This window comes from Callithrix jacchus, chromosome 7 (genome assembly GCF_049354715.1).
Source record: "Callithrix jacchus isolate 240 chromosome 7, calJac240_pri, whole genome shotgun sequence".
Lineage (NCBI taxonomy): Eukaryota > Metazoa > Chordata > Mammalia > Primates > Cebidae > Callithrix > Callithrix jacchus.
In genome coordinates this window covers 108989120-109015808 of record NC_133508.1, presented here as the reverse complement: position 1 = coordinate 109015808, position 26689 = coordinate 108989120, and the positions used below count along the sequence as shown (strand labels likewise).

Here is a 26689-nt window from a genome sequence, read left to right as displayed (position 1 = left end):
CTCTTGGTATATGTGTACTTCCTTCAGATGCCAAATAGCTTTTAGAAACCTTACCATAAAGAGTTACTTAAATGCTATCTGTCATTGTCAAGGTGGTATGATAATTATTACAGCTTTTCTATTGGACATCATGCTTCTTTGTTTTTTATCTGTTTAGCAAATATTTCTTCTTGTTAGGAAAGATCCAAAAGCTTTATGGTAATATCCAATAGTAAATAATCTAATTGATTTAATTTTAGGACATTTCTGCTATATTATATGTAATAAAGCTATTTTCCAAATATCTGTGTCTTTATATTCTTATTTATGATGTCATGACCTATCCACATATAACTTAATGATCCTCAAAATGTTCCTCTGATGGAGACATCTACAGTATATTTTCCTTCATGTTGACTTTAAATTTCCTAGTGCCTAGATCAAAAAGGGAAACAACTAGTTTATAGGATTCTATAAACAACTAATTTATAGGATTATAATATGAAAGGAAATTAGGATGTCAAAAGTAGGCCTTTTCCTAGCGCTAAAATGCACAAATAATTTTCCCATAGTCCTCAACAAGTGGACACATTGATATGACATAAAAGGACCTCAATAACTTTTCTGATAAAAATAGAATAGGAAGTTTCATATGGTCTTTCTTATAATGTTTCTCAATGAAAACTGATATACCACCAAAGCAGCATTTGGTAAAGATAATTTTATGAAGTGCCAAAATAAGGCAGTCAAAAGGAACCGCTTTGTAATATACCACCTGTATTAGTCGGTTCTCACACTGCCACAAAGAATTATCTATGACTGAGTAATTAATGAAGAAAAGACGTTTAACTGACTCAGAGTTCCACAGGCTGTACAGGAGCATGGCTGGGAAGTCTCAGGAAACTTACAATCATGGTGGAATGGTGAAGAGAAAGTAAGCATATCTTCACATGGTGGCAGGAGAGAGAGAGAGAGAGAGAGAGAGAGAGAGAGAGAGAGAGAGAGAGAGAGAGAGAGTGAGAGAGAGTTAAAAGGAAAGTGCCACATACTTTCAAACAACCAGATCTCATGAGAACTCACTATCATGAGAACAGCAAGGGGTAAATCTATCCCCATGACGCAATCACCTCCCTCCAGGTCCAGTCTGACATTAAATATAGGCAAGGATACCAGGGACAAAAATCCAAACCATATCACTGACATATTCTGTAAAGAAAATTTAAAATCGCTAAAAAAGTTAATGAATTTTCCTCACATAATTTTTATGAATATTATCTCTGTACATAAACTTATGATAAGAATTAAACACCAGAAGAGTCAAAGTTATATTCTCTGGCCAGACCTGGGAGTACAGAATATATTGCACAAGAGGGCCCCAAGTCACAAAGCTAATATAGTAGGATGTTAAAATGAATCTTCAGCTGAATCCTAAAAAACAGATAGCAAAGTAAGTTGTAATTCACATCACCTTTATATACTTCTAATACAGGATTAACTAAGAACCAATTAGAATACTCCAAAAACTCTCTCCCTCCTTGTGGGACTAAAAGAATTGGAAGAGAAACATTTTGATGCAGTTTCTTAGGAAAAAGCTGTTGTATGTGCTCCACATCCTTATTGCCATTTGATATTGTAAATCTTTTAAAATTTATAGTGGATAGGTAGTAGTATATCAATATGCTTTTGTCTTAATATTTATGTAAAGTAAAAATCACTGTAGCATAAAGTTGTATGGCTTTTGAAAATGCAGTCATGTGTCCATGAACATAATCAAGATACAGAACAATTTTATCACTCTAAGAAATTTCCTCAACTATCCCTCCATAGTCAAGCAGCCTCCCCTTCTCCACCCTCCTGGAATAATTCATCTATTCTTCACCTTGATAGTTTTGCAATTTCTATAATGTTCAATAAATTAATTCATGTAATATGTGGCCTTTTGAGTTTTTTATTTTATGTGTGTGTTTAAATAAAATATAAATATGTATTTATGGATTTTGAAAATAATACAATGTATTTTTAATTCATCCATGTCTTCTATGTATGAATAATGTTATTGGCAAATTGGATTGCATGTATTGGCAAAAGAATGTAGCATAATTCTTTATGCATTGAAGGATATTTGGGCAGTTTCCAGTTTTTAGCAATTGTCAGTAATGCTAATCATTCATACAGGTGTTGAATTTTAAGTTTTTACTTATGCAGGAGTGAGATTGCTATATGACATGGTCAATGAATGTTTAGTTTCATGAAAAACCAACAAACTGTTTTCCAAAGTGACCATACCATTTCACATTTTCACCAGCAGTATAGGAGAATTCAAGTTATTCTGCTTCCTAACAGCCCTAATCTCTTTTTTTCCTTTTTTTGTAAATTATACCTATTCTAATACATCCATGGTGGAATGTCATTGTGGATTTTCATTGAATTTTCCTAATGACTAATTATGTGCAGCATCTTTTGATGCACCTATTTACCATCTAGGTGTCTTCTTTAATAAAGTATCTGTTCAAATATTTTGCCCATTTAATTTTTTTAACCTTTTTGTGGGTACATAGTAGGTATATATATATATATATACATATATATATATATATATATACATATATATATATATATATGTATATATATATATATTTGGAGTACATGAGATATTTTGATACAGGCATGTAATGCAAAATAAGCACTTCATATATAATGGGGTATCCATCTCTTCAAGCACTTATCCTTTGAGTTACAAGCAATCCAATTACATTATTTAAGCTATTTAAAATATACGGTTAAGTCATAATTGGCAATAGTTACCCTACTGTGCTATCAAATAGTAGATCTTATTCATTCTTTCTCAACTTTTGGTACCCATTAACTATCCCCACCTCTCTCCCAATCCCCCAGTGCCCTTCCCAGCTTCTGTTAATCATCTTTCCACTGTCTAGGACCACTAGTTCTGGTTTTTTTTTTTTTTTTTAGATACCACAGATAAGTGAGAACAGGTGTCTGGTGTGTTTCAGTTAATGTAATGACCTCCAGTTTCATCAATATTGTTGCAAATGAAAGGATTTCATTATATTTTATTGCTTAATAGTACTCCATTGTGTATATGTACCACATTTTATTTATCCATTCATCTGTTAATGGACACTTAGGTTACTTCCAAGTCTTAACAATTGTAAGCAATGCTTCAACAAACATAGGCATACACATATCTCCTTGATATACTGATTTCCTTTTATTGTGTGTATATATTCCCAGAAGTGGGATTGCTGCATCATATGGTAGCTCCATTTTTAGTTTTAGAGGAAACTCCAAACTGTTTTTTATAGTGATTGTACTACCTTACATTTCCACCAACTGTATAAGAGTTCCCTTTACTCCATAATCAAGTCTTTTGCCCATTTTTTCATCAGATTATTAGATTTTTTCCTATAGAGTTGTTTGAACTCTTTATATATTCTGGTTATTAATCCCTTGTCAGAGGGGTAGTTTGCAGATATTTTTCCCATTCTATACGTTGTCTCTTCAACCCATAGCATGTATCCTTTGCTGTGTTGACCATATCCTTTGTTGTGCAAAAGCTTTTTAAACTAATGTGATCTCATTTGTCCATGTTTGCTTTGGTTGCCTGTGCTTGTGGGTATTGCTCAAGAAATCTTTGCCCAGACAAATGCCTTGGAGATTTTCCCTAATATATTCTTGTAGTGGTTACATATTTTGAAGTCTTAAATTTAAGTCTTTAGTCCATTTTTATTTGATTTTTGTATATGGTGAGAGATAAGAATCTAGTTTCATCATTTGATGTATGAATATCCAATTTGCCAGTGCCATTTGTCAAAGAGACTGCCTTTTCCCTACTGTTCTTGGCACCATTGTCAAAAAAGAGTTCACTATAGGTGTATTTATTTGTTTTTGTGTTCTCTATTTTGTTCCATTGGTCTAAATACCTGTTTTTATACTAGTACCATGCTGTTGGTTACCACAGGTCTGTAGTATAATGAGAAGACACTTCTTCAAAAAAGACATACATGTGGCCAACAAAAATGAAAAGAAGCTCAGCATCACTAATAATTAGAGAAATGCAAATCAAAACCACAATGAGATGATATCATCTTACACCAGTCATACCAGCTATTATTAAAAGGTCAAAAAGCAACAGATGCTTGTGAGGTTGTTGAGAAAAAGGAATACTTTTACACTGTCGGTGGGAGTGTAAATTAGTTCAAGCATTGTGGAAGACAGTGTAGCAATTTCTCAAAGACCTAGAACCAGGAATACCGTTTGACCTAGCAATTCCATTACTAAGTATATTCCCAAAGGAATATAAATCATTGTATTATAAATATACATGCATGTTTATTTCATTGCAGCATTGTTTATAATAGCAAAGTCATGGAATCAACCTAAATGTCCATTAGTGAAAGACTGAATAAAGAAAATATGGTATATATGCACCATGGAATACTATGCAGCCATGGAAAGGAATGAGATCTTGTCCTTATCAGGGACATGGAAGGAGCTGGAGGCCATTATCCTCAGCAAAGTAATGTAGGAACAGAAAACCAAGCACCGCATGTTTATAAGTGGGAGCCGAATTATGAGAACACATGGATACATGGGGGGAACAATACACACTGGGCACCTGTAGAGAGTGGAAGCATCAGGCATAGTTAATGGATGCTTAATACCTGGGTGATGGAATGATCTGTGCAGCAAACTGACATGGCCCATGTTTACCTATGTAACAAACCTGCACATTCTGCACACGTACCCCTGAATTTAAAATAAAACAAAAACTCTGTAATGTAATTTGACATCAGATAATTTGTTTGCTTTGGTTGGGCTAGCTTTGGCTATTCTGGGTCTTGTAATTCCATATACATTTTAGATTTGTCTTACTGTTTCTGTGAAAAATGTTATTGGTGTTTTGATAGGGATTGCATTGAATCTATAGATTGCTCATCAATTCATTCTTCTGCTACATCCATTCTGCTCTTAAGCACTGCAGTATATTTTTTAGTATGCCAAATGCATTTTTCAGCTTCATAATTTCTGCTTGATTCTTTTTAATTATTTCAATCTCTTTGCTAAATTTATCTGATGGAATTCTGAGTTCCTTCTTTGTGTTATCTTGAATTTATTTAAGTTTTCTCAGAAGCTCACCACGACCCTCAATGTAGTACCTGAGTATCCTTGCTGGTTATTCAGGGCCCACTCTTTCTTAATTAGCAGGTGATGAATGTTGGCAGGATTGGGTCCTTTCCTTTAAAGCAGTGGGTTTCCTTCTGACACAGGGTGTGTCTAGAAATGTCATCTGGGAGGTAGGGCCTGGAATGGGGGCCTTTTGAGTCTGATCCATGCCCTATTCTGCTGTTAATAAGCTGGTATTCAAGATGCAAGACAAAGTCTCTCAACTCTTTCCTCTCCTCAAGCAGAAAGAAGGGGTATTTTATGGAGCTGCAAACTATGGCCACCTGGAGTTAGGGAAATGGAGATGCCAGCACTCCCTTGGCTGCCCCAGCTGGTGTCTCAGTATATTGTGTGCCCCCAGTCCACTGTCTCTGGACCTAGTTCAGCTCTAGAATTCACCGAAGAGTTGCAGTACTTATGGCCCAGACTGCCTTTCTAGTTTATTTAGAGACTGAAAACATTTTGGCTCTCAGTGGTGAGGTCTGCGATGCTCAAATTCAGACCACTGGGATTGGCAATTCCCCCCTGGCTAGGGCTGGTTTATATGCTCTCTCTTTGGGTGGGCATCAGCTATGTTTGGTCTGGTTTTCCTTTCTGCTCTAATAGGACAGCACTGAGTTTAATGGCTACAACTGTTGTGGTCTCCTCACCCCAGTGTCCAAAGATGCTCTGTGTACCATACAGCTGCTTCCAGAGGGCTGGCGAAGGGTGATATTGGTTATTTAGAACTGTTACTTTAAAATCTCTTTAGTGCCTCTTTCAGTAATGTAAGTTAAAACCAGGTACTGTGAGTACTCACTTGATTTTTGGTTCTTATAAAGATTTTTTTTTTCTGATTAGATAGTTGTTAACTTGGTGTCTTTGCTGGGGAATGATACCTGGAGCTTTCTATTCTGCCTTCTTGGTCTGCCTCTTGCCCTCTGGCCAATTTCTTAAATGGATTGTATGTTTTCATTGACTTTCGAAATTTGTTATACCTTCTGGATACATGTTCTTTGCATAATATGTGATTTTAAAATGTTTCCTTCCCTTATATGACTTGCGTTTTTATGTAATTAATGGTGTCTTTTCCAAAGCAAAAGTTTTTGTTTTCATAAAATGTTGATGAAATCCACTTATTAGTATCTCATTATATAGTTTGTGCTTTTTATGTAATATCTAAAAGCCTTTAGCTCAACCCAAAGTCACAAAGATTTTCTTTGTTGTCTTCTAAATCATATTTATAGTAATATGATTCATATTTAAGTCAATGATGCATATTGAGTTAATTTATGCATAAACTGTGAGCTATAGATCAGAGTGGATAACCTTGCCTTCATCCTTATACTAGTGAGAAAACAGCATTTTATCATTAAGTATGAGGTGAGATGTAATTTTTCATAGATGTCTTCAGCAGGTTGAGAGAATTCTCCTGAATTGCTAGTTTTATGAAAAATTTTTAAAATCTTGAATAAATGTTGAATTTTTTAATGAATCATCTGCCTGTTAATATACCCACATACTGTGATTGTTGTTAATGTAGTGATTTATGTTGTTTAATTTTTTTTGGTTATACAATCATCTTTTCAATCTTGGAATAAACTGTACTTGATCAGGGTGTATTACCATATTAATATATCTCTAGATTGGTATATTAATAATTTGTTGAGAGATTTTTGTGTGAATGTTCATAGGAGGAATTCTTTTTTCTTTTGATATTTTTAGATCCAGTATTAGGGTAATAAAAGTAACATTATATGAGTTGGAGTTTACCCACTCCATTTTCAGAATTTATGTAGGTTTGGTATTATTTATTTCTTAAAAACTTAATAGAGACTTGATCTTGACATTCTCTCTATGAGTGATCTTTTAATTATGTAGTCAGTGTTTTATAATGGCATATACCAAACATTCAGATATTCTAATTTTTCCTAAATTAAAATAGAAATTTCTATTTTTCAAAAAAGTTGCACACTTAATCTAAAGTTAAATTAATTGACAAGTAGTTTGTCTTAATATTAGCTTAAGAGCTATTCAATTTTTTTTGGAGGTGTAATATTGTTCTCCTTCACTTCTGATATTGGTAACTTGTGTCGTACCTCCTTTTGTCCTTTATTAGTCTGGTTAAGATTGATATATTTTAGTGATCTTTTACAGAGCTTGCTTCTGGTTTCATTGAGTTTTCCTGTTGACTATCCATCTTCAATTTTAATAATTTCTAATCTTTATTTCCGTAACTCTATTTATTTTAGCTTTTTTTGTTCTTTCTTTTCCAGTTTCTTAAGCTCAAAGCTTATAATATTGATTTTAAATCTGTGTGTGTGTGTATGTGTGTGTGTGTGTGTGTGTGTGTGTGAGAGAGAGAGAGAGAGAGAGGGAGGGAGATTCTATGGTCTCCTGGCTTGCATAGTTTTAAACAAGAAGTCTGCAATAATTCTTATTTCAGTTTCTTAGTGTAAAATATGTACTTTATCTCAGGCTGCTTTTTGGATTTTCTCTTTTCCTCTACTTTTTAACAATTTAATGATGATGTACTTTTGTATGATTGTTATTTCGTTTGCCTTTCTTTCCACTTAACCTCTTATATTTGCTATTTTATTGTATGCATCAAATTCAGAAACCTTTATTTCTTAATGTATTTTTTCTGTCCCCTTTATGGGACCCCAATATTTGCATATGACAAGTTTTTATTATTCCATATATCATCTAGTGTCCGTGTTTTTGTTTGTTTGGTTTTTAATATTTTTTTCTCTCTCTGCTTTAATTTTTTCTCTCTCTGCTTTCAAATTTTTTTCTCTCTGCTTCAATTTGGAAATGTTATATATTATTGCTACTCCTTCAAGTTAACAGTATTTTATTCCTTTGGTGTTTAGCATACTGTTAATTTCTTCCAATTAATACTTAATTTCATATATTTTTGTGTTATTATGTAAATAATGTTTATGTTGTCATTTTTTTCTATCTTCCATTTCTCTCTTCATTCTACTCATTTTTTATAAACACTTGAACATAATTATTAGAGCCAGCTGTATTTAATTTTTTTCTGTTATTTCCATTATTTCTTTCATTTCTATATCTCTTTCTATTGACTGGTTTTCTACTAGTTATGGTTCAAAGACTTCTGTTTATTTAACTGTTTAGTAATTTTTAAAATTGTATATTGGATGTTAGGTTGCTAAGTGTCTAGATTTTCTTTTGTTCCTTTAAAAAGTGTCAGATTTTTTTTTTAAGAATCTCCTGTATCACCTGTAAATATTTTGGTCCATTAAACCTTGTTATTAAGCTTTAAAGGACAGTCAAAAAAGATGCTTTATTCTGGATTTTATTCAGCCATACAACTAGGGCATAAGCCCTTTGGAATCTCCATCAGCCTCTGATTATCATATTCTTAACTGATCGAAGATCAATGCGTTTTCACCTTGTTTGAGCTCTAGAAATCGTTTATCTTACAGATGCCCAGTTGTTCTTTCTCCAGATTTATGAGATTTTTCCCTTTTTAAGTATAGGCTAGTACTCAGCAAAGAGAAGCAAACACACACATGTAGATTTCTTTAGCTTTTTGTCTGTGTGAGTTCCTTCTTTTTAAACCCTGCACCACTGCTTCCATCCCCTTGGTCTGCCTGAATTCCAGTCTCTCTTTCCTCAACAATGCAAGACTACTGGGCTCTTGTTTCCACCTCTGTGAGCTTGGAGTCAGAAAATTGCATGAGATAGAAATTTACGAATATTAATTGTGGAGGCCACTTTGTTTACTTCTCTTTCATTAGAGATCAGAGTTCTGTACTTCATACTGTCCAATGTCTGAAAGGGTTGTTTTTTTTTAATATATAAGTTTTGTTCATTCTTTAATAGTTTATGGCAAGAAGCTAAGTCTGGTCATTGTTCCTAAATAAAACAGGGATCTGAATGCCAGAGTTATCTTTTAAAATGCAATATTTAAAAATATGTAATATTTAGAAATTTATAATTTAAAATATTCTAAGGCTTTTTAACTTTCATTGTTCTTTCTATTTTTTTTTCTTTGTACTTTTTTTATTTAACAAGTGTTTTAAAATTGAAGGTACAATGAACATGAGGAGACATAGGTAATAATAGATAGTGCTAAGCTACAAGACTCATTCCCAAACTATCCTGCAAATAAATACGTTGGTTCCTACTAGCTTTCCCATTTGTTCTAAACCGGCCAACATATTTTCTGTCCCAGAATTGTGTTCTCTAAAATTCCCTTCTCTTTCTATGTCTGCTGCTTCTCCCCCTGGTCTCTGCTTAAATGTCCTAAGAGGACTTCCCTGACCACATTATCTAAAAAAGAAGCCCCTATTATTCACTATCAGAATATACTATTTATTATTTTCTATCATTTAGCATAATCTTTATTTATTTATTTATTTATTTATTTGGTTTGAGACAGAGTCTTGCTCTGTCACCCAGTCTGGAGTGCAGTAGCGCAATCTTGGGTCACTGCAACCTCTGCTTCACAGGTTCAAGTGATTCTCATAGCACAATCTTTTATTATTTGTTTTGTTTACTTGCTTTTTGCCCATCTCCACCAGTAGCATACAAAATGTTGAGGACTAGAATCATTTGTCTGTCTTTATTATTCTTATATATCTAACTTCTAGTCTAGAACATAGTAGGTGTTCCAGCAAATTTTTTTTATTGTAATTTAGGTTCTGGGGTACATGTGCAGATCATGCAAGATTGTTGCATAGGTACATACATGGCAAGGTGGTTTGCTGCCTTCACCCCCCCATCACCTATATCTTATATTTCTCCCCTCATATCACTCCCCACCTAGCTGTCCCTCCCCTAGCCACCCTCACTGACTACAGTGTGTGATGCTCTCCTCCCTGTGTCCATGTGTTCTAATTGTTCAACACCCGCCTATGAGTGAGAACATATGGTGTTTGATTTTCTGTTCTTGTGACAGTTTGCTGAGAATGATAGTTTCCAGATTCATCCATGTCCCTATGAAGGACACAAACTCATCTTTTTTATGGCTGTGTAGTATTCCATGGTGTATATGTGCCACATTTTTCCTCTCCAGTCTATCATTGATGGGTATTTGGGTTGGTTCCAGATCTTTGCTATTGTAAACAGTGCTGCAATGAACATACATGTCCATGTGTCTTTATAATAGAAAAATTTGTCATTCTTTGGGTAATGGAATTGCTGGATCAATGGTATTTCTATTTCTAGGTACTTCAGGAATCGCCACACTGTCTTCCACAATGGTTGAACTAATTTACACTCCCACCAGCAGTGTAAAAGTGTTCCTATTTCTCCACATCCTCTGCAGCATCTGTTGTCTCCAGATTTTTTAATGATTGCCATTCTAACTGGTGTGAGATGGTATCTCAATATGGTTTTGATTTGCATCTCTCTAATGACCAGTGATGATGAGCATTTTTTTTATGTTTGTTGGCCTCATGTATGTCTTCTTTTGTAAAGTGTCTGTTCATATCCTTTGCCCATTTTTGAATGGGCTTGTTTGTTTTTTCCCTGTAAATCTGTTTGAGTTCTTTGTAAATTCTGGATATCAGCCCTTTGCCAGATGGGTAAACTGCAGAAATTTTTTCCCATTCTGTTGTTTGCCAATTCACTCTAGTGACTGTTTCTTTTGCCGTGCAGAAGATGTGGCGTTTCATTAGGTCCCATTTGTCTATTTTGGCTTTTGTTGCCAATGCTTTTGGTGTTTTGGTCATGAAGTCCTTGCCTACTCCTATGTCCTGAATGGTTTTGCCTAGATTTTCTTTGGGGGTTTTTATGGTGCCAGGTCTTATGTTTAAGTCTTTAATCCATCTGGAGTTAATTTTAGTGTAATGTGTCAGGAGGGGGTCCAGTTTCTGCTTTCTGCACATGGCTAGCCAGTTTTCCCAACACCATTTGTTAAACAGGGAATCCTTTCCCCATTGCTTGTTTTTGTCAGGTTTATCAAAGATTGTATGGTTGTAGTTATGTTGGGTTACCTCCAATGCCTCTGTTCTGTTCCATTAGTCTGTATCTTTGTTTTGGTACCAGTACCATGCTGTTTTGATTACTGTGGCCGTGTAGTATAGTTTGAAGTCAGGTAGCATGATGCTTCTGGCTTTGTTCTTTTTACTTAGGATTGTTTTGGCTATGCAGGCTCTCTTTTTGTTCCATATGAAGTTTGGAGTGGTTTTTTCCAGTTCTATGGAGAAGGTTCTTTGTAGCTTTATGTGGATAGTGTTGAATCTATAAATTACTTTGAGCAGTATGGCCATTTTCATGATGCTGATTCTTCCCAACCATGAGCATAGGTTGTTTTTCCATCTGTTTGTGTCCTCTCTTACTTCACTGAGCAGTGGTTTGTAGTTCTTCTTGAAGAGGTCCTTTACATCCTTTGTTAGTTGTTTTCTAGGTACTTTATTCTCTTTATAGCAATTCTCATGGGAGTTCACTTTTGATTTGGCTCTCTGTCTGTTACTGGTGTATAGAAATGCTTGGGATTTCTGCACATTGATTATGTATCCTGAGACTTTGCTGAAGTTGCTTATCAGTTTCAGGAGATTTGGGGCTGAGACAATGGGGTCTTCTAAATATACAATCATGTCATCTGCAAAGAGAGACAATTTGACTTCCTCTCTTCCTATTTGAATAAGCTTTATTTCTTTCTCTTGCCTGATTGCCCTGGCTGGAACTTTCAATACTATATTGAATAGGAGTAGTGAAAGAGGGTATCCTTGTCTAGTGCCAGATTTCAAAGGGAAAGCTTCCAGTTTTTACCCATTCAGTATGATATTTTCTGTGGGTTTGTCATAAATAGCTTTTATTATTTTGTGATACATACCATTGATGCCTAGTTTATTGAGGGTTTTTAGCATAAAATGCTGTTGAATTTTGTCAAAGTTCCTTTCTGCATCTATTAAGATAATCATGTGGTTTTTGTCTTTGGTTCTGTTTATGTGATGGGTGTTGAACCAGCCTTGCATCCTGGTGATGAAACCTACTTGACCGTGATGAATAAGCTTTTTGATTTGCTGTTGCATTCTGTTTGCCAGTATTTTATTGAAGATATTTGCATCAGTGTTCATCATAGATATTGGCCTGAAGATTTCTTTTTTAGTTGCATCTCTGCCCAGTTTGGGTATTAGGATGATATTAGTCTCATAAAATGAGTTGGGGAGGAGTCCCTCTTTTTGTATTGCTTGGAATAGTTTCAGAAGGAATGGTACCAGCTCCTCTTTGTAAGTCAGGTAGAATTTGACTGTAAAACCATCTGTACCTGGGCTTTTTTTTTTTTAGTTGTTAAGCTGTTACTTGCTGCCTCAACTTCAGCCCTTGTTATTAATCTTTTCAGGGATTCAACTTCTTCCTGGTTTGGTCTTGGGAGAGTGCAAGTGTCCAGGAATTTATCCATTTCTTCCAGATTTACTGGTTTATGTGCATAGAGTTGTTTGTAGTAATCTCTGATGGTAGTTTGCATTTCTGTGGAATCAGTGGTAAAGTCGCCTTTTTCGTTTTTTTTTGCATCTATTTGATTCTTCTCTCTTTTCTTTTTAATTACTCTGGCTAGTGGTCTATCTTTTTTGTTGATCTTCTCAAAAAACCAGCTCCTGGATTTGTTAATTTTCTTGAAGGATTTTTGTGTCTCTATCTCCTTCATTTCTGTTCTGATCTTAGTTATTTCTTGTCTTCTGCTAGCTTTTGAGTTTTTCTTTTTCATTCTTGCTCCTCTAACTCTTTAAATTTTGACTATAGGGTATCAATTTGAGACCTTTTCTTGATCCTCATGTGGGCATTTATTGCTATGAATTTCCCTTTAGACACTGCCTTGAATGTGTCCCAGAGATTCTGGTATGTTGTGTCTTCATTCTTGCTGGTTTCGAAGAACATCTTTACTTCTGCCTTCATTTCATTATTTATCCAGTCTACATTCAAGAGCCAGTTGTTCAGTTTCCATGAAGTTGTATGGTTCTGTGTTTGTTTCTTAATCCTGAGTTCTAATTTGATTGCACTGTGGTCTGAAAGACTATTTGTTATGATTTCTGTTCTTTTGCATTTGCTGAGGAATGATTTACTTCCAATTATGTGGTCAATTTTAGAGTAGGTGTGATGTGGCACTGAGAAGAATGTATATTCTGTGGATTTGGGGTGGAGAGTTCTGTAAATGTCTATTAAATTTGCTTGGTCCAACTCTGCATTCAAGTGATTGATGTCCTTGTTAATTTTCTGTCTTGCTGATCTGTCTAATATTGACAGTGGAGTGTTAAAGTCTCCCACTATTAGTGTGTGGGAGTTGCAGTCCAAGTCTTGTAGGTCATTAAGGATTTGCATTATGTATCTAGGTGCTCCTTTATTGGGTGCATATGTATTTAGGAATGTTAGCTCTTCTTATTGTATTGATCCTTTTACCATTATATAATTCCCTTCTCTGTCTCTTTTGATTTTTGTTGGTATAAAGTCTGCTTTATCAGAAGCTATGATTGCCACCGCTGCTTTTTTTTTTTTTTTTTTTTTTTTGCTCTCCATTTGCTTGGTAAGTCTTCTATTCCTTTATTTTGAGTCTGTGTGTGTCTTTGCACATGAGATGGGTTTACTGAATACAGCACACTGATGGTTCTTGGCTTTTTATCCAATTTGCCAGTCTGTGTCTTTTGATTGGGGCATTTAGTCTATTTACATTTAATGTTAATATTGCTATGTGTGAATTTGATCCTGCCATTTTATTACCGGTTGGTTGTTTTGCCCTTTGGTTGGTGTAATTTCTTCATTGCATCATTGGTCTTTACCATTTGGTTCTTTTTTGCAGTGGCTGGTACTGGTTTTTCCTTTATGTGTTTAGTGCTTCCTTCCAGAGCTCTTGCAGGGCAGATCTGGTAGTGACAAAATCCCTCAGCAATTGCTTGTCCATAAAGGATTCCATTTCTCCTTAACTTATGAAGCTTAGTTTGGCTAGATATGAAATTCTAGGTTGAAAGTTATTTTCTTTAAGGATGTTGGATATTGGCCCCCACTCTCTTCTCATTTGTAGGGCCTCTGCCAAGAGATCTGCTGTGAGTCTGATGTGCTTCCCTTTGTGGGTGACCTGACCTTTCTCTCTGGCTGCCCTTAATAATTTTTCCTTTGTTTCAACCCTGGTGAACCTGACGATTATGTGCCTTTGTGTTGCTCTTCTAGGGGTGTATTATTGTGGTATTCTCTCTATTTCCTTTATTTGAATGTTAGCCTGCATTGCTAGGTTGGGGAAGTTCTCCTGGGTAATATCCTGAAGAGTGTTCTCCAGCTTGGATTCATTCTCCCCATCATCTTCTGGTACACCAATCAGGTGTTCATTAGGTCTTTTTACATAATCCCATATTTCTTGAAGACTTTGTTCATTTCTTTTCACTCTTTGTTCTCTTTTCTTGCCTTCTCATTTTATTTCATTGATTTGATCTTCAATCTCTGATATCCTTTCTTCTGCTTGATCTGTTTGGCTATTGAAACTTGTGTATGCTTCATGAAGTTCTTGTGCTGTGTTTTTCAGCTCCATCAAGTCATTTATGTTCTTCTCTAAGCTGATTATTCTAGTTAGCATTTCATCTAACCTTTTTCAATGTTTTTATTTTCTTTGCTTTGGGATAGAACGTGTTCCTTTAACTCAGAGAGGTTTGTTATTACCCACCTTCTGAAGCCTGCTTCTGTCAATACATCAAATTTGTTCTCCTTTCTGCTTTGTTCCCTTGCAGGTGAGGAGCCATGGACTCATGGAGGGGAAGAGACGTTCCAGTTTTTGATGATTTCATTCTTCTTGTGCTGGTTTCTCCCCATCTCTTGGATTTGTATAGTTTTGATCTCAGGTAGCTGCTTGGGGAGGCTGCCTTTCCTTTGCCTGCCTGCGGAGGCGCTACTGGGCTGCCACAGATTACGTGGAGCTGTTGTGGCTTTTATTTACTCAGGAAAATCAGGCCAGTTTCTGTAATGGCTGCTTCCCTTCCACCCGCTGAGCTGGAGCATTCCTGGTCGCTCTCTGACGTTCTGGGTGTCTAACTCTGGAGTGAAAGTTTTTTGTTTTTTTTTTGCGGGGGGGGACGGAGTTTCGCTCTCATTACCCAGGCTGGAGTGCAATGTGGAGTGAGAGTTTTTTGACTTGCTGGGCTTTGTGCAGTAGCAGGGGACCAGTCCTGCCGTTTGGGCTGTTTCCCTGTGTTCTGTTCCATGCCCTACTGCGGGGTGGGTAGCTCTGTCCCACTGCCTTTTTGACTTTTTCAGCATCAGCCAGTACTTCCACCTAGATCTACGCTGACAGCCCCAGGGCTGAAGTTGCTGTTTTGCCCTGTTCGGGCAGCTCGCTAAGGCTTTTCAGCGTGGTGAAGATCTCCTGTTCTGTGGGTTGTAGAGGGCTTGGGTAGAGTGCTGTATCTGAACCAAAGTCCCAGAGAGGAGAACCCCTGGTCCTCCAGTCAGTTGCACAATTCTCCTCGATGGGCAGTGCCACACCTTGTCACAACTTGACCTATTTGGTTTATATCCACTGTCCAACAGACCCACAAAAGGTACCTGGTACCTCACTTGGAATTGTGGAGACCACTCAGCTTCTGTGTCTCTCTCGTTGGGAGCTGCTTTCCGGAGCTGCCTCTTATTCTGCCATCTTGGGATCCTCCATAACTTACATTATTCTAATAATTCCTCAAGTTATAATCCAAATTCTTTACAGGGAATACAAGGCCTTCTAGGTTATAACTTCTTTTTATAGCTCCAGGATCACTTCTACCTACTCCTATGAAATTAATGTTCTGGCATCACCAAATCTTCAGAATTCTTTCTTTAAGTTATGACAGTGCAATTATGACAGTATAATACCTTATATTTACCCCAAATATAGTAGTTACCATATTATTGAAATTGTCCACTTATACTTTTGTTTCCTAATAAACTCTGAAAAGGAAACAATCTGATTCACTGATCAGAGATCCTGTCAAATTTAATATACATTGAATGAATGTATAAGCAGAAGAAAAGAAGGCAGGTAGGAAAGCAGGAAGAAAAGAAACAATTGATCTTGAGGTGATTTAAAAATTTTCCTTCAGTGCTCTCTGCTGTACTGTAACAAATATATGTAACCAAAAATAAAAATTCAAAGCTTGAGGTTTTTCTTACTAGTACTTTTATTTGCTTTTGAAACCCGTTAGAATAATTTCAGTAGATGACTTCCATAATTTTATCTACTGATATACCCACGCTTACTGATGTATAAACTCCATTATTTCTGTGCTCTAACAGCAGTTCCCAGACTTACATTACTTGATAGATATGTGGTATAGTGTCATGAAATTATTTTTGCTTCAAAATGAATGTCTTCATTGAATTCATTTTTCTGAACTTCATTTGTATTATTCAGAGGGATTAATGACAACAATTTATAAGTTAGACCTCATGTTTTTCTTTTCCTATTGCCTTTGAAAAAATGTTATAATTAAATTAAAATTTGTATATACAAGTAAAATTCAAAGTCTAATGAAAACTGATAGAAAACTGTACAGAGTAATGGCTTCTAAAGATGTCCATGCCCTAGTTTTTGGAATATATGACCATGTTACCTTACACAGTAAAAGAGACTTTGCAGATGTGATTACAGTTAGGAACTAGAGATGAGGAAATTATTTTCTATTAGTCAGGTGGGCTCAATTCAGTCACATGAATCCTTAAAAGTGAAAGAAGAAAACAGTAGAGTACTAGAGAATTGAGACTGGAGTACAGGCAGTAGAGATTCAAAGTGGGAGAAAGACTTGACCCAACATTTTCTGGTTTGGAAGATGGATGATGGGGAATATGAGCCAAGGAATGCTTGTAGCCTCTAAAAGCTGGAAATGGCCATCAGCTAACATCTACCAAGAAAATGAAGGCTTCACTACTGCAAGAATAGGAAACTTAATTCTCTCCACAACCTGAAAAAAAGCAAAGAAAAAGACCTCCAGAAAAGAATCCTGTACCTCTGACACATAGATTTTAGTCCATTGAGGCCCTGTATTAGTTTTACATTGTTGCTATAACTGATTACCACAAACTTAGTGGCTAAAAAGAGCAAAAACATATTATCTTTCAATTCTGTAGGTTAGAAGTTTAGCACTGGTCTCATCAGACTCAAAGCAAGGTGTTGATAGGCCATGTCCTTTTTTGGAGGCTATAAAGGGGAATTAATTTCCTGTTGTCAGCTGAGGGACATTTTAGTTCCAGAGGCCATAGCTTTTCTTGACTTAGGCACCACTTCCTCCATATTCAAAATCAACAATGATTGGTAGAGCCTTTATCATTGTTTTATCTCTTTGACTCACTCTTCTATCTTCCTGTTATACTTTTAAGAATTTATGGAATTAAGCCGGGCACGGTGGCTCACGCCTATAATCCCAGCACTTTGGGAGGCTAAGGTGGGTGGATCACGAGGTCAAGATATCGAGACCATCCTGATCAGCAAGGTGAAACCCCGTCTCTACTAAAAATACAAAAATAAGCTGGGCATGGTGGTGCACGCCTGTAGTCCCAGCTACTTTGGAGGCTGAGGCAGGAGAATTGCTTGAATCCAGGAGGCGGAGGTTGTGGTGAGCCGAGATCGTGCCATTGCTCTCCAGTCTGGGTAACAACAGCGAAACTCTGTCTCAAAAAAAAAAAAAAAAAAAAGAATTTATGGAATTAGTAATGGCCTTCCCCAAACTCTCCTTACCTCAAGGTCCTTAACATTATTCATATTATATTGCCATATAAACTAATCATTTTAGTGAATAGGATGTGAATAACTTTGGGGGGCCCATTGTTCTGTTTACCGTAGACTTTGCTGGATTTCTGACCTAAATAACTGTAAGGAAATAAATTTGCACGGTTTTAAGTCAGTAAACTTGTGGTAATTTTTTATGGCAGCCATAAAATACTAATACAGGTACCAGTAGAAGTATTCAAAGATTAAACTGACATGTGGCTAATTTACGGTTTTAAGCCAGTAAATTTATAGTAATTTATTATGGCAGCCATGGACAACTGATATAAGAATGAATAGCATATTTCACAGATTAAATTAACATTTATATAGTACTGTATACGTCTAAGAGCAAGAATGACACATATGTGTCCTAATTTAGTTTAGTGAGCTAAGTATTTATATTACTACCATTTACCCAAATGAGAGAATTAATGTAGCCTTTCATTTATATACAAATCGGGCATGTAGTTTTTGGAGTCAGTTCTGGGTTTCATATATGTCACTGAGTTCGTTAGCAAGATATTTAATCTCTTTAACTATTATAATCTTATTCTATGTAATGGGATTTATGTCATAAGTTTAAAGTTAACTGTAGAATTTATTTTAAGAGAGCATTTGGTATGGTTCCTTACACATAGTAATAAATATCAAATAAAAGGTAAATATTATCATTTTTATTTAAGACATGATCAATCACTGTCTAAATAAAAAGATTAATCTAACTTCTCTAATAAACTTTTCTGAATTTTCTATTATGTTATTGTATTAGTTTGTTTTACCATGATGATAAAGACATACCTGAGACTTAGAAGCAAAAGAGGTTTAATCGGACTTAGAGTTCCACATGACTAGGATGTCTCAGAATAATGGTGGAAGGTGAAAGGCAATTGGTACATGGTGGCAGGAAGAGAAAAAAGAGGAGGAAGCAAAAGCAGAAACCCCCAATAAACCCATCAGATCTCGTGAGACTTATTCACTATTATGAGAATAGCATGGGAAAGACTGGCCCCCATGATTTAATTACCTCTCCCTAGGTCCCTCCCACAGCAAGTGGGAATTCTGGGAGATTCAACTGAAATTGAGATTTGGATGGAGTGTAATAACCTACTCTGGGCTAGCATAACTGACTTTATCTTAGTGGTAAACTCCAACCTGGCTTCCTCCTTCCTACCACAGCCCCTTTGCGTGCATAACTGGGTCATACTGCACTTAGAAGCATTGAAGTGTACTGTTCTTAACACTTGTAACCATTGTACCACATCCTGCTTGGCATACCTCCCCACTGCTATTGTAAGAAAAAAAAAATTTCCCTTTGATCATAGTGTAGAAGGAACCTAATTGCACCCATTCTTGGTAATTGTATGGAAACCACCTGTGCCCACAGCCCCTTCCTCTAACCTGCTTTTCGGCCTCTGTAAAATTCTGCTTCAGCTAGGTACTCCCCTCCCCTACCTAAATCAAAGTATTAAAGATAATTAGGCCTTTTCCACAGGGCCGAGAGAATTTTGAGCATTAGCCATCTCTCAGTTGCCAGCTAAATAATAAAGCACTCTTAATTTGAAACTCAGAGCATGGCACTATTCCTTCGAACTTGTTCAGTTACAGTAGGGGGAACAGCCAAACTATATCATACCACCCCTGGCCCCTCCAAATCTCCCGTCTTCACATTTTAAAATCAATCATACCTTCCCACAGTCCTCTAAAGTCTTAACTCATTTCAGAATTAACACAAAGATCCACAAACCAAAGTCTCATCTGAGACAAGGCAAGTCCCTTCTACCTATAAGCCTGTACAATCAAAAACAAGACAATTACTTCCTAGAAACAATGGGGGTACAGGTATTGGATAAAAACAGCCATCCCAAATGGGAGAAAATGGCGAAAACAAAGGAATTACAGGGCCCATGCAAGTCCGAAATCCAGTGGGGCAGTCAAATTTTAAAGCTTCAAAATCATTTTTTTCGACTTCAGGTCTCACTTCCAGGTTACGCTGATGCAAAATGTGGGATCTCATGGTCTTGGGTAGCTCTGCCCCTGTGGCTTTGCAGGGAACAGACTCCCTCCTGGCTGCTTTCACTGGCTGGCATTGAGTGTCTGCAGCTTTTCTAGGTACAGGGTGCAAGCTGTCAGTGGATCTACCATTCTGGGGTCTGGAGGACAGTGGCCCTCTTCTTACAGCTCCACTAACCAGTGCCCCACCAGGGACTTCATATGGGGGATCAGGCCCTACATTTCCCTTCTACACTGCCCTAGCAGAGGCTCTCCATGAGGGCCCCGCCCCTGCAGCAAACTTTTGCCTGAGCATCCAGGCATTTCCATACATCTTCTGAAATCTAGGTGGAGGTTCTCAAACCTCAATTCTTGACATCTATGGACCTGCAGGCTCAACATCATGTGGAAGCTGCCAAGGCTTTGGGTTTCCACCCTCTGAAACCACAGACTGAGCTATACATTGGCCCCTTTCAGCCACAGCTGGAGAGGCTAGGACATGGGACACCAAGTGCCCAGGCTGCACATAGCACAGGGACCTTGGGCCCAGCCCACAAAGCCACTTGTTCCTTCTGGGCTTCCAGGCCTGTGATGGGAAGGACTGGAGTGAAGGTCTCTGATATGGCCTAGAGACATTTACCCCATGGTATTGGGGATTAACATTAGACTCCTTACCATTTATGCAAATTTCTGTAGCTGGCTTGAATTTCTCTTAGAAAAATGTTTTTTTCTTTTCCACTGCATTGTCACGCTGCAAATTTTCTCAACTTTTATGCTATGTTTCTCTTTTGAAAGGAATGCTTTTCAGAGCACCCAAGTCACTTTTTGAATGCTTTGTTACTTTGTTCTTCTGTCAAACACCCTAAATTATCTCTCTCAAGTTCAATGTTCCACAAATCACTAGGGCAGGGGCAAAATGCTGCCAGTCTCTTTACTAAAACATAACAAGAGTCCCCTTTGCTTCAGTTCCCAACAAGTTCCTCATCTCATTTAAGACCACCTCAGCCTGGACCTCATTCATGTCACTTTCAGCATTTTTATAAAAGCCATTCAACAAGTCTCTAGGATGATCCAAACTTTCCCACATTTTCCTGTCTTCTTCTAAGCCTTCCAAATGTTCCAAGATATGTCTGTTATCCAGTTCCAAAGTTACTTCCACATTTTTGGGTATCTTTTCAGCAATGCCTGACTCTACTGGTACCAATTTGCTGTATTAGTTCATTTTCACACTGCTGATAAAGACATACCTGAGACTGGGAAGAAAAAGAGGTTTAATTGGACTTACAGGTCCACATGGCTGGGGAGGCCTCAAAATCATGGCAGGAGGTGAAAGGCACTTCTTACATGGTGATGGAAGAGAAAAATGAAGAGAAAGCAAAAGTGGAAACCCCAGATAAATTCATCAGATCTTGGGAGGCTTATTCACTATCAGGACAAGCACAGGAAAGATCAGCCCCCAAGATTTAATTACCCGCCCCAGGTCCCTCCTACAACATGTGGGAATTCTGGGAGATACAATCCAAGCTGAGATTTGCATGAGGACACAGCCAAACCATATCAGTTGTCTTTAATCATAGAGTCAGCAAATGTAGAGCCCATACTAGACATGGAATAAGATACAGCCTTTTACATCACAGAACTTATAACAAGAAAGGTAAATGTTTTAAAAGTTGCTAATAATTAAATAAGTAACAGCAAGCAAGTATATACCGTGCAAAATTAGTGCAGGCTTTTGTGTTTTCTTTGCTAAATTTATTGGAAGTATACGTAATATGGAGCTACTCGACTGGGTAATGAGTAAATCAGAACATGTTTCTCTTGGGAGATAATGTTGAAGCAGAGACCTAAAGGATGAGAAGAAGGTGAATGAACTGAAGGGTAGAGTGTTCAAGGTAGCAACTGGAAGATCAACTGTCTAAGGAGAAAGCAGGCCATAAGGACTTTTATCTCAGGCTATAGTTCTCATCAGAAACCAAAGCTGAAAGCCATTTTTTAATGCTGTTTCTGAACCAGTTACTCTTCAGGGATTGTATGTGCATAGTTTAGGAAAGGAAAAAAGTGAATCAGGAAAGTTAAATTGTCTTTAGTAATTCAAGCATAAAGAAAGTGATTTTAATGTAAGAGCAACCATGTATAACTACAGATGTGTAAGACAGATGTGTTTTCTGAGCTCCTACAGTGATATGAGAACTGAACTGATCAATCTTTGCTATTAATCCTTCTTGAGTGACTTGCTTATCCGCACTTCTGGTTTCTGTTAAATATCGTGTTAATACAGAGCATCAGTACTTGAATATAATAACCTGTCAACATGGAAACAATATTTATCTAAATCAGACTCTGGCATGGCTAAACCTGTATACTGCGATAATAGTTAATATACATTTTATATTCCTATGATGTGTGATACAGTGTTCTAATACTTTACTTGTATTAACTCACCGTTCACAACACCCATATGAGGCAGGTTCTGTTATTACACTTACAGATGAGTACACTAAAGGTTAAATAGCTGGTATAAAGTCACGTTGCTAATAAATGGCAGAGCTGAGATTTTAGCTCATGTAATCCAGTTCTAAACCCCACATCCCTAATTACATGGTATGATAAATATAGTACAATGCATAAGAGAGATGTTTATATAATACCAAATATGCTGATGTACAACAAGTTAACAAGTTGATGGAATATAATTATAATTTTAAATGTAAACTAACCATCCTGAATATATTTTATATCTTCAGTTACAGGGTATCATCTAGTAAAACATGGCAATGAGACCCTAACAGTATGTATTCTTGCAGGGCAGCCTTGTAGAAAGACTGTTTCTGAGCAAGTTCATAGAAAATGATTGAAGTGGATCTACAAAGCAGTAGGCAATTATTGGCATACTATATGAGTATGTGCATTCAGAGCTGAAACACAGAGGATCCTAGAATAAGTTTGAGACTTTCTTACAAGGAAAATTGACAGGATACAGTTGCCGATAGATGACTGAAGTCAATGGTTTTTTCAAAGTTAATGCTGAGGTTTATGGCTTGAGTGATTAGATCATGATCAAAGCAATCATTGAGACTTGAAACATAAGATGACCTGCAGATACAGCAGTAAAGGTAAATCTGTTCTGGTTATGATGACTTGAGATGATTATGAGACATTCCTGTGGGGATGTTCAGTCGAATATATGTGTCCAAGATTCATGATACAGATAGGAGCTAAATGGATCAATCAGGGACTTGTCAATATTAAGAGAGTAATGAAATGTGAATGAATGAACAAGAACAAGATCCTCTGAAAGAGTGCACTGAATAAAAGAAAGAGAGGTCATAGAACAGAAACAATATTTGGGGAATGTGAAGATGTGAAGGGTTTTGGAAAAGTAAAAGTAAACTCCCAGAGATGTGAGGGTAAAACTAGTGAAGGATCATGTCCTAGATATTAAGGAAAGACATTTATTTTGTAAAATTCTTTTCTGAAACACACAGATACTCTAGAGAAATACTGATGCTTTCACAAACCATTTTTAAATGCAACATAAAGTATATTAAATGTCCTATCAAACAGCAAAACCAAATCTAGATATCATTTAGTGATCAACATAGAACTCTTTGTGGCTAGGTTCTTATGAGAAATAAGTATCATAAAGATATATTAAAGCAGAGCTATTTACATTTTCAGCTTCCTCTTTGAAGATGGTGACAATAGTGGCATCACTGAAAGCTTGTAGACTTTCTTCAGTTCTCTATTTTGTAAGAAAATTCTATCTATACTTGGAAGAGATTATGCACAAATAAAAACTATGGCTCAGATTATGGGTGGTACTTATCTTTCTTCTTCAAAATTTTACTTACTGTTTTTGTCAGGCTTTATAATGTTGAAAAGGATCTAAGATAATGTCCAGAGCCTGTTCTAACCCCTGCCACCACCCATCAATTCAAGATGTCAGCAAGAATGACAGTTCTTTTTGAAGTTCTCTTCATTCTTCATGACTTTGAAAAACAAGTGACACCTTCTACAAATGCACGTTTAGATTCCCCATGCTCAATCCTTACAGGACTTTATTAATAAATTAATTATTGTATTTATTTATTTGTTCAATAAATATTTATGAAGTATATGATGTTTTACATGTTATGCTAGAGCTAAGGAAATAGAGATGAACAAAACAGGAACTGTTGCTGCACTGGTGGAGAATGGTAAAACCTATGACTAGAGGAAGGCAGTCATAACACAGTATGTTTATATCTCATCTACATTTATTATCGATATACCAAAGGATTCAAAACATATCACAAGGTCTAGGTTTATAACTGATACCCAGGATAGTACCTATCCCTCATAAACATTGCAAAGTCTTGGCTTTAGTGATGGTTCTCATGTCTTTAGTTTTCTATACCCCTTTAGTCTTGTCTTTCCCCTCCATTGAAGGGATAAATTGAATTATATTGCATGTATAAATGGAAGTGCTCTACTTTGCATTTTAATGTACTATGCCCAAATCCTCTTCCCTTAAGAGTAGAGTGATGGCTAAGGGGATCTAAACCAACCGAGTGTCTGAAGACAGGATTTGCTCAGGCACAGGTAAATTAGTTCAAAGGAGAACAAAGGACAGCCAAAAAAAAAAAAAAAACAGTGAGGCAGCCAAGCAAATTACAGACAACTAGTAAACTACAGGATTTATATCCTGGGCAAGCAACTCTAAATTCCAAATCCAGAATTCAAGTCTGGTAAGATGAGACAGAACAAAGCAAGGGTAAGTTCAGGTAAAAGAGTTATTTGGGGCTGAGTGCAGCTCAGAACTTTGGGAAGCTGAGGCTGGCCTATTACTTGAGGTCAGGAGTTTGAGACCAGCCTGGCCAACATGTTGAAACACTGTCTCTTCTAAAAATACAAAAATGAGCCAGGTTTGGTGGCACTCACCTACCATCCCAGCTATTCGGGAGGCTAAAACAGGAGAATCGCTTGAACCCAGGAGGCGAAGTTTGCAGTGAGCAGAGATCACGCCACTGCATGCCAGCCTGAGCAACAGAGCGAGATCCCATAAAAAAAAGTTATTTGTATAAAAACAATAGAATGCTTAATGCACAACTTTCAGGAGTCTTGATTCATGGTGAATGGAAGCAATAAATTACTTAAAGTTCCAGGAATCCAGTGGGGGGAAAAATAAGATGCTGACCATGCATTATGCTTTGTTTATCCAACATATCCTTATTTTAGTGTTATTGAGAGTGTTGGCAATATAATCCATTCACTGGCTCTATAGCAACTGGGTTATGCATTACATAACATTACGAGTAATTCTGGTAGTTGTAAATATGGACCGTCGGTGTGCTGTGGTTGAAGAAGCATCTCTTAATATTTAAATGTGCAGTGAACTCCAGGGACAAATATTCAGTAGATATGAAGAGTGCACTCTAGAATTATCTGATATAGTAGTAGTCCTGATATTGGAGGTATTTTGTCATACAGCTTCCTGCAGTTACTCTCAATCTTTCATAGTCTGCCATTTAGCCCTTTAGGCTAGGGGAGAAAAGAAAAGTAATTCTTTAAGTTTTAGAAGTTTTGTTTCTCTTGATTCCTGGTAAGCATACAAATCTAATGTTTTTACTGTTATTCTTTGGTAATTTAAAAGCTAGTTTTATATTTGTGCAATGTTTAACAGTACAAACAATAACACACACTCATACCAGCATATTTAATTTTTTCCTTAAAGAGTGAATAACAGTGGCTTATTCAAGCAGGTTACAATGTGTGTGTGTTGTCAAAGGCATGAATTTTGGGGGTATTATTTATTAAAATTTTAATTAAAAAATGAAATATTCAAGTAATGTTTTAAGAATAATTTAGACCCTAATAAATTTGTTTTTACAAAATTTCACAATAATACAACTTTTTACTTGTGATTGACTTCATTTTGTCTTGCTCAACTAGGTCATTTAATTCTGATGTAGTATATCAATGTTCCTCATACTTTAATTTGTATTTAATACCATCCTTACTTTATAATTTAAGTTATATTTTAAAAATTCTCATATGTGAAGTTTTTTAAAAATTTCAGTAAGTTTGACAGACACATTTAAACCTAGAGTATTGTCATTGCAAGAGTGAAAATAAGACAAAAAGAGCCAACTAGAAAATGAGGATCATATAGATAAATGGAGAAATGACTTAATGATACATATTCTAAACACTGAAAGTTTCAATGAGCAAACTCATAGTTACCCAGAAGGAAGACCATGCCACAGTTAATAAAGGCCCAGACACAGAAGCCCATGGGGGAACATTGTGGGGAAATAATTGGAATGAACTTTAGATTTGGATGGCCAAATAACAAAAATTTATTTTGTTTGATTCATTAAAATGTAATCTTCTTACCAGTTCTCCAACTCCTACATCATTGCAATGGTTTTGGCAAGATAGAAAGAGGAAGACAAAAATAATATTGACTTTTGAAAAGAAATCATTTAATAGAAGCATTGATTCTATTAAATTCCCTTTGATATGCACTTCAATGTGATTTTTTTCAAGACCTGTGTACAGAGGTGGAAGGGTCTCCTCTCTTGAAATTCACACAGGCTTATTCTACCTTTGCCATACTTCTGATAATTAAGATCCTGCTCAACGACTCAATATTTTCAAATAAACAAAACTTCTTTATTAAAGGAAGGCACCTTTATTTTCTCAAATCTCATTCATTTGGGGGTAGTCTTTCATCCGTTACCACATCTTTATATTTCTAATCTGCTGCTATTTTTGGTTAAATAAAATGTTTTCCCAGGAATATTAACAAATAAATATAATTTGGTTTGCTTTTATGAACACTTAACCCTTAGTTTGAGAGTCATAATAATTTTGTCAGAG

At 36.3% G+C, this 26689-nt stretch overlaps 1 protein-coding gene across 7 annotated transcripts in view; it reads left to right on the top strand.

The window, feature by feature from the left end:
* Positions 1–26689, top strand: part of NEGR1 (neuronal growth regulator 1) — a 925952-nt gene that overhangs the window by 588522 nt on the left and 310741 nt on the right. The window lies entirely within an intron of this gene.